Source organism: Beta vulgaris, chromosome 9 (assembly GCF_026745355.1).
Source record: "Beta vulgaris subsp. vulgaris cultivar EL10 chromosome 9, EL10.2, whole genome shotgun sequence".
Classification (NCBI taxonomy): domain Eukaryota; kingdom Viridiplantae; phylum Streptophyta; class Magnoliopsida; order Caryophyllales; family Amaranthaceae; genus Beta; species Beta vulgaris.
The window spans coordinates 37,339,920-37,349,719 of NC_079210.1; positions in this window are offsets into that span (position 1 = coordinate 37,339,920).

A 9,800-nucleotide genomic window follows, 5' to 3' on the forward strand; every position below is an offset into this window, starting at 1 on the left:
TATGAAAGTAAATTTCTTGAATTGTTTAGACAGTTTATGTGCTTTCTTTCCACACTCCTGTGATACTGATGATATACATTTATATTTTTTATTAATTTGATAAATGACCATCTTAGAATCTTTGTATATCTTTGCTATCTTAGCTCCCAACAATAAGAACAACTTCAACTCAATCAACAAAGCTTCATATAGATCTCTATTGATGGTGTATTGACCCGTTCGGGATACTACTAATTTATTTGAGATCCCATCAACAGATAGAACATATATATATTTCAGCTCCTACTGTTTCTTTGGTGTTGGATCCATCGAAGAACAAGACCCATGGAAGGATGTCCGCATCAATGATTACTAAGTCACATCAAGGATGGGTTGCTAAGAAATCAGCTAGAGCTTGACCTTATATTGCCGTTTGTTGCACATATATTAGGTCGAATTGCAGTAAATGTAGGCTACATTTTCTTAACCTTCTTTTTACAAAAGATTGGGATATCATATATTGTATGACATCTGTTGGAGATACTACTTCTACTATGAAGACCATGAAATAATGTATGAGCTTGATCAATGCCTCATATAAGCACAAATACCATATTTCTGCCATGGTATTCCTTTTATGTGTGTCATACAGGATTCTACTTAGATAGAATATAGCATGCTCGTGTCCTTTCTCATTTTCTTGAGTAAGATGACTACCAATGGAATCTTCACAGGCAAACAGATATAATCTTAATGGTTTCCATTTTGCCTTGGAGGGATCGATACAGGAGGACTTGCCAAATCCTGTTTGATTTGATGAAAGGCCTTTCCATACTCCTCGTTCCATTTGAATTCTGATTCATGTTTTAATCTTAGCCATTGATGAAGAAAAATGGCTTTTCTTTTACAAACTGAAAAAAATCTCAACTATGAGTTCTAAATTTTTTTCAATGTTTGAATTACATATAATAAAAGTCTAATTTATAGATTTCATAATGAATCACAAAAAATACAGAGATTCGTTATTAATATATGTAACGTTTACGAACTGAAAAATAATTAAAATAAAATATCTAAGATATGTCTGGATCCATTTGTTAGTTATTATATTACAAAAAAAAAATTATTAGCAAATGTGTACATTGAAGAACCTGAACAAACAAAACACAGTATTAAAGAACGAGGCGTGTCATTTTATCTCTCAAGAAGTAAATTATCATTGAAGTATTAATTTTTTTATATAAAATAATCACGCATGCTTGAGAAAATCTGTACGTAGGTGTTCTTTACAACGAAATAACGAATACGAATTTCTTTTTTTAATCTTATGTGGATTTAATTTTTATATTCTGAAATTCTATATCATCGTCATATATCCAAGGGCTAATCCAGCCATACCTTCGTAACTCCAAATGTCGATATGCGTTATAGTCCCCCCCCCCATAGTACTTCAACTGCGTGGTGCCCTATGAGTTGGTTTTCCCTAAACGAGTCATAGAAAGTATAACGAACATATCATGTCTCCATATTGGACAAAGAACATGGTTAGAGGGATAAAAAATGCTAATTCATATAGATTCATCGAACCGGTCCAACCAGCAACCAAAGTTTCCATAAGATTCGTGTTTTCAAAATTTCCCCACCTTCAATTTTATGCTTTTTTTTTTCATATTCACGCACATAATTTCGATTTGAAGCATTGCTTTACCTTTCTCTTTCTTCCATTATTGGTGTTTCAATCACTTTCATAGTGTTTAGTTAATTTTCTATTCACTTTAACAAGTTAATTTAAATTTATTGATTAATTGATATTAAACTTATTTTATTATTTTTTTTTTGATATAACAGAGTTACTTCTGTAGTTTTATTAGTCTCTTGCAAATTCATGTTCTTCTAGGTATTGGAGGAGGCAAAGAGAATTTTCAGAAAGAATACTTCTTAGTAATATGAAATAAATAGTCTAGAGGGCTATGATAAGCAAAGTTTTATTTTCTTTAGTAACTCCCCTACGAAAAATATAATTAGTTGAAAATATGACTTTAGATTAATAATTATATATTTCACTAATTTTAATTTAAGAGATGAGATATTTAAATCTGTTCAGAAAATATAAATTTTAAGTTTCATATTTGTACTTTTAGACGAGCATCACGTCCTTCTTTCATTGGCTCGTTCCTTATACTGGAGTTTTTTCTATAGAAAGAAGTTTGTAAATTGGAACCCTAAAAGGATGGCGATTGTTTAATTTAAGTTATAGATTATCAGGAGAGTGGGCAAAAACGCAATAAAAAATTAGGATAAAGAAAAAAAAGGAAGAAATAAAGCATTGATCCCGATCATTGTGATCCAAAATTAACAAAACAAAAAACTCGGATCATTGTCCATCTGGTGCGTGGTGGGAGAATGATAAATCTACAAGTGGTTCTTCCATCTACTGCATATTTCATAAATCTAACGGCTACCATTTCATTCAATTAGTAATGTTGCAAAAAAAAACACCATCTACTATATTTTTTTTCTATAAATAGAGACTAATATTGAGCTACTTGTACACATCTTATTTTTTAGCTCATTTTGTTATTGAAAATCATTTTTTTTTTTTCTTTCCAACATTTATCCACCTGACAAAAATAAATTCTTTCAAAAGAAAGATTAGTTATGAATTTTAAAATCAAATTTTTTTTAATGTAATATTTAATTATTAATATATTTTCTGATTACATATTTGAATCGATAGTATTAAGTTAATTACAATATTACTTAATTAAATACAATATTACCAAAATTAATTTTTGCTCATATCATTTAATCACAAACGTAGAAATTATTTACACTAAATAATTATTAATTGATACTCAAATAATCCATAATAAATAAAAAGATGGGTGAGGAGATTGTGGAGAGAGAACATATGATGGAATATGGTAAAAAGTCGAAAAGAGAATGTGAATATCTAAAATTACAAATCGTCCATTTGATGTGAAAAGATCTTTAAAATGAATAAGGTGGAAGAGGAAGAAAATATAAAGATATCTGATGATCCAAGATTTTGGATCAACCATTCAGTATGCTATCACGCTCGAACTCTCCATAATCCATTCTGTAGTAATTTCGAGATTAAAAGGAAAATGATATCTCTCTACAGATTATATATTATAGTTACAAGTTCATATTCTTTCACTAGAGTTTTGTTTCATTTCTAGAAATTTCAGTTACTTATTTCCTGCACAATTTGAGTTACCTATCGAAAAAAAAAAAATTGAACAATTTCTTTGTCGATTCCATGAAATTGGAGACTTAATAAGGAATAATTAGACTAATAAATATTAAGATTTTATTTTTGCAATTTACCATACAATATTCGAGTAAGAATTCAACAAAATCCAAATTGCTTTGATCTAGTAGTAGTATTACCCTTTGGTGATCAATAAAAATTCATAATTTACTTCCCCCAACAAGAAAAGAATGGAACTTTGTTGTGTTATAAGATCATGTAGTTGAATGTCTAGATTATGTTAAATTGTGAGGATTGAATTACAAATATTGAAATCAATTTGTAGTTCCAAACCCAATCTTATGACTTGCTACACTTTTGTCCATTTTTATTGGTTTTCTATATAGTTGCAAATAAGTGGTAAAAATATTTTTCTGGTGAAATGTAATTTTCATAGGCATGGTTAGACCTAGTTCAGTTGGCAACAGGAAAGTCATATCTTTGTCACTTTTGTGAGGAGCCTCTACAATTTGTTCTTCAAGTATACTGGTTTCACTTTCCCGTATCCTTCGAATTGCTTTACCACATGTATACATTTTGAAAGCTTTTTGTTTAATTGGGGTCTGATGCAATATCCAAGTGGAGCTGATGATATTGATGTGAGTGTCGATTACTTCAGTGTAAAGGCTCTCTTATATTTATATTTGAGCTCGCCTACTTGTTGATCTTCAGGTTTATGATAATGAATCTTCTCAACATCAAACGATTCATGTTTTCATGTGTCCATAATGGCTTGTCTCCGTAAAGATCAATATGAAAAATAGAAAAGCCTAATGAGGCGAAGTCTCGAAGGTACTTTGTTGTGTTCATTTTGTTACATGCTTTTGGAACTATTTAAATAACATTTTTACATTTCGGCTCTGTTTGGTAGGGTGTAAAATATTTCCCATGAAAATGAGTTTTCCTTTTCCTTTCATTTTCTGTTGTTTGGTTTGATAAGGGGTGTAAAACAAGAGTTCTATCAAGGGAGCTTGTTAAGTTCCCTGTTTTGAGTTTCGAATGATGACAAACCACATTGAACTATTATATTGTACGCATGTTTTTGTTTACAGTTGTAGGTGCCAAAGTACGAGTTCAATGGATAGAAATACGAAGCTAGTGAAGCCAAGTCTTAAAGAATTGTATGAAGACCAAGATCAAGTTGTAGCTTTTAAGTCCTAGATGCAATGTAAGTGGTATAAAGGTTTGGATGCACTATAAAGGTTTGAAACTAGAGAGATGAGCTAGTTGTGGATGACAAGAAACCTCGGTTACTTGTCATACACAACTACAAGTAAAACTTGGTTGATTGAAACAGTCTGGGAACAGATCTCAACCATTCCTCAAGGTTTTACTTCATGCATTCGTATTTTAGGAAAGTTTACTTTCCGCGCAAAATTGATTTTCAAAATACACAGATGCATGGCTTGTTGTGTAAGCAAGATTTCTTAATTATGGTAAGTGTGTTATTTGATATTATACTGAGTGTATTTTCCTTGGGATAATTTTCATATTTTCGAGGAAAATATACTCTCATAATATCATGTATACATTTACTTACCAAAAAGGCTTATTTAAGGAGTTTTGCTAACACACAAACCTTAAGATTTTGCACGCATATCTTTAGAATACTCTAAGCAAAAACACTTCATCTCTTGAACTCTCAAATCTAAGCATAAACCCGAATACCACATAGATCTTAAATAACTCTCATTCTAAGCGTGTAAGGCTGTTTGTTTTTGAGAGAAAAACTGGTTGTATTTGAGCATTATGTGAGTTCAGTTTGCTGGGGAAGTTGATCAGGGATCAACTTCATTTGAACCATCATAGTTGGTGGTTGAGTCGAACTTCCATAGGTGGAGGTTGGGGAATCATCTTGTGCATAGGTGCATAAGTGATTGAGTGTAATTCTTTTGTTATTCTGAGTTGATTAATAAAAGAGTGAGTGAGTGGAGGATGTAGACTTATTAGAAGTCGAACCTCGTTAAATCCTTGTGTTGTTTATTCATTGCTTTTATTTTCGCTGCTAGAGAATTGTTCTCTTATTGTTTTCACTATAATCGAAAAAATTTACAACATTCGGACAAACACTCAATTGACCCCCCCTCTTGAGTGTGTCTTGCACTTACAGAGCTTTAGGTGACAATCATTTTCCTTTCAAAAAGAAGGGAAAACACATTTTCCTCCCTCTTCCTTAGCAACCTTTTACTATCCTCTTATCCATCCTCTCCCTTCTCCTTCCATTTTTCGCTTTTCCATAACTTTTTTTTACATTGAACTAAACAATAGAAAATTAGCTTTGCATTTGAATTTTCCATTGTAAAATGTTTTACATGAAAAATCATTTTACATTGAAAAGGTTTTACATCCAACCAAACGGAGCCTTCATGTTTTACTTTGTTGAAGTGTGACGTTCTTCTATTGCCAGCTGCCTCTCTTAAATCCTTTCTACAAATTGAAGAACCATTATAACAATGGGAGTACTAGTCACTCATAACTTTAAGGTAGGTTGAAATTAGAATATTGAAAAGTTGATGTTTACTTTTAATTGGTTATATTTGTTCCTTATGAAACACATTTCACTAATTGATTGTGTATGAAGCATAAGTTTCTTCGGGTTTTCTGTTACATTCATCAAGAAGAAACTGGTATTTTTTAATTTCTTCGTTGCGCTTTGACTTTGTCTTTGACATTTTCATGTTACAACTCCTCTTTGTTCATGGTGTGGCACATGGAAAGGAAATCAATTATGTAGTGGTTGCCGAAGGGTGTGCTACTTCTCCAAGAAACACCAGGTCAAAACTTCCTAGTATAGTTATATCTTCATGGAATATAAGTTAGATTGGGAATGCTTAGTTTATGCCTTCTTTATGCAGATCCTCCACTAGCATTTAGATTATAAGGATGATGGCACACAGTTGTCTAATTCTATTTTACACGATGGTAAATCTGCCTAAGCAAAGATGGAAAGAGGTTGGTTAGTTGGAAATTTTTAATATCATTGGTTCTTTTTATGTTCATGATGATTTGAAGCTTCTGTATTAGTGTACTGATCTGAAGCACCACAAATTTAGCTCACATAACAACGGCACCACCCTTGACTCTGTTTCAATGAGGTTCCTCTAACCACCAGTATCTTGACACCAAAAACCCTATATTAACAAATTGACCTCTAAAGGTCAAGATCCTCCAACTGATGGTCAACTTAAACACATGATTTTAAATTTTCACTCTTCTCTAGCAATTTCTTTCTCATTCATGGTACTTGGATGATATATTTGTCTTCAAAAATGGTAAATAAAGATCATGTGGGTGTTGCGGAAGCACTCGCGGAGGAGATGATAAAGGTGGTGTTGTGTTAGTGTTGGTGTCGTGTTGAAAGTTTGAACACAACAGACTCGGAACTTGAGTCGAACCTAGCCCTTATTAACGCCGTGCTTTTGTTCTGGAATGAGAGATTATGGCATACTCATTTTTGTATTGCCAATGACCCAACATTAGCCTTTTGCCTTTGGGTTGAGATTTGTACTCTCTATGGATTCTTTGGCAGCATGAATTGTTATTATATCAATGATAGTACGTGCTAATTAGTTTATATGGAGTGACAAATACTATTGGAACTCCTTTTTTTTCAGTTATTAAATCATAGTTGTGACTTTTTGTTCTGAAATATCCAATATCTTTCTAGCTATATTATAATTATTTGCTTGTATCTTACGACTATTTATGGCTGAATATGATATTATATTTTAAAGGTGCATATCAACAGCGGAAGTCTCTGAGTTTAATAATACTGGTAGTTCACTAATATCCATTTAGTGATTGGATGGAAATATAAAGTCAATAATATTAAAAGGTTTATATGTAGGTAAAATCATGACTCATAAGCTAATTCATTGACAAACGCTTTTCTTTTTCTTAATATTTTCTGGTAAATTTGTTTTTTTATTAGATGTCCCCCATTGATAGAAAGGGTGACAATGAAAAGAAGAGTTTGGCCTTTTTTTAAGCATATAAGTCATCTTGCATATAAACTTGTTGCTTATAATTCAGACCTGATTGAAGTGGTTTCAAATATTTAGACAGAAACTAAGAATATTTAACTGAAAAACACCTGCAAGTTTGGTGCAATTCACGTTGATAAATGAGCATAAAATTACAAGAAGTCAAAACTACACACCTACTTACTTTTGGCATTTTGACCAATAGCCTTCTTGATTTCCACATTATCCAAAATTTACCTAGTGATCACCTTCACTACCCTCTATTGGTTTACTTTCATCTATAAATATATTTAAGGAGGCCTAAGGTTTTTGTCTTGCTCTTTTTCTCACCTAAATAAAACTTAATAACGCACAACATAGACCAGGCTGTCAAAATAAAAGATAAATAGTTAGATATATGTGGTGTTCTGTTTGTGATTTCTTCCATTTATAGGCGTTAATAAAAATAGCAGCATCTTGTAATAGTGATTATATTGAAAGCCTTCAGAAAAGAAAGACAAAAAAGTTAAGACTTGACATAGGGTCGACTATATACATAGTGATCAAACTTTTCAGGGGACTTCCTCTATTTTGGCTTGTTAATTTGTTTTTATTTTTATTGTTGTAAAGGATTTGGGAAAGTGATGGTAAACCGTTATGGCCAGAGACACACAGAAGTCCATCAACCACAAACGATCCTCAGTGTACCTACCGTAATGGCCTTTACAATATGAATTTCAAGTTACCCCTTGAAACGATTTTGTACATTTCTATAGCCACTTATCACTGATTGTAAGCTACTTTAACTTTATGATAGGATTTTTTCATCTTTATGCTCTTCATAATTTCTAAGTATTGCTACTATGAACTTCTCTTACCCTCGCATATTATTTCTTTAACACCACAGGTAATGCCGCAACTTCTTTATGTTTTTTGGTGTTGAGAATGAGGTTGATTCTCTAGATTGGTCTACTATTGCTATCTACACATGCGAGTTGTCTTGTTGCTTATATGGAAGCGTTTCCTTTGGTTCAGCTTTATTCGTGAATGAATCGTGATGTATTGTAGTTTTTCTTAATCCTTTTTAAATCAAAATTTGAGTGGCACCAAGTATTGCCAAGTTAATAGTGACTGTAACACTCTGTCTTTTTATAATTTTTTTTTTTGAATAGTCTTTTTATAAACTTAATATATACAAAATAGAACAATTTATTAAAGAAATGGCGATAGCGAAAATATCGACTTACAGAATTGTCACTCTAATCAAAGGTTAAAAGTACACTAAATAAAAAAACTAAAGTCCAATTAAAATAATCCAAAATATCCATAAAGAGGCAAAACAACCACATAAACTCAATTTAGTAACTATTAATAAAATATATTGTCTGAAACAAAAATTATAAATAGCCTTTCTCTCATTTCCCATAACATCAAAATAATCACTGCAAATATATTAACAAACGTCCACAGTAAGTGGGGAGTAACTAACAGCTATCACAACTCAATTAGAATCCACATAAGAACTATAAAAGCCTTAACAATCAAGTCGTATATCAATATCTCACAAACAAACTTCGGATAAATACATACAACAAAGACAATACAACAGGCTAAAGATAAATAGGGCAAATAAATATACAAATAATCTTAAGGATAAACAATATAAATCATCAAACTTTATATAAAATAATAATATGAACAATATAAATGATAATGATAATGTGTCCCGGATAATCTTATTAACTACGTTTGAGGAGGAACTAAACGTAAGTGGATTGCAATCCACTGTTCCTATTTGGTTATAGTATTAGGCGAGAGTATTAGCACATTGCTCGCCTATGTCCAGTAGGGTCACGCCCTGCTTCGAGACAGTACCCTACTCTGTACTTCTCGACCTATTAGACGACAACTAATAACCAAGACACACCTACATACCCTACTCAGTACGTAAGCATAAACTATGTACCCTCCTCAGTACATAGTGACTGTTCATTCCTAGGAGACAATGTCATCTCACTAGTCATCATAATATATATATATATATATATATATATATATATATATATATATATATATATATATATATATATATATATATATATATATATATATATATAATATATATATATATATATATATATATATATGAGTTCATGTGACAATGGGTATTAGGGTGAGAAATGAGAAGAATTATGGGCCATTAGATCAACAATATCCAATGGACGAAGAAGCATCCCATATCATTAATGGCAAAATCGTAATTATAGCAACTTTTTACTTAACCTTTTTAATCTCTCTCCTTAGTCCTTATTCACGTGAAGCTACACAGCAACACAGGCTCCCCTCTCACCTTCCTCTCAATATCTTGGAGCTCCAACAATAATGGTGGAAAAAGCTCAAACTACAGAGAGGAAGGGAGCAGAGTCGTTGATGAAGAAATTATTATTAATTTAACTCTAAAGAAATGTTCCTATAACTCTAATTAGTAATCTTTACAACTCTAGTTTTTAATTGCTATAACTCTAAAGAAATGTTCCTATCACTCTAAAGAAATGTTCCTGTAACTCTAATTTGTAACTTTACAC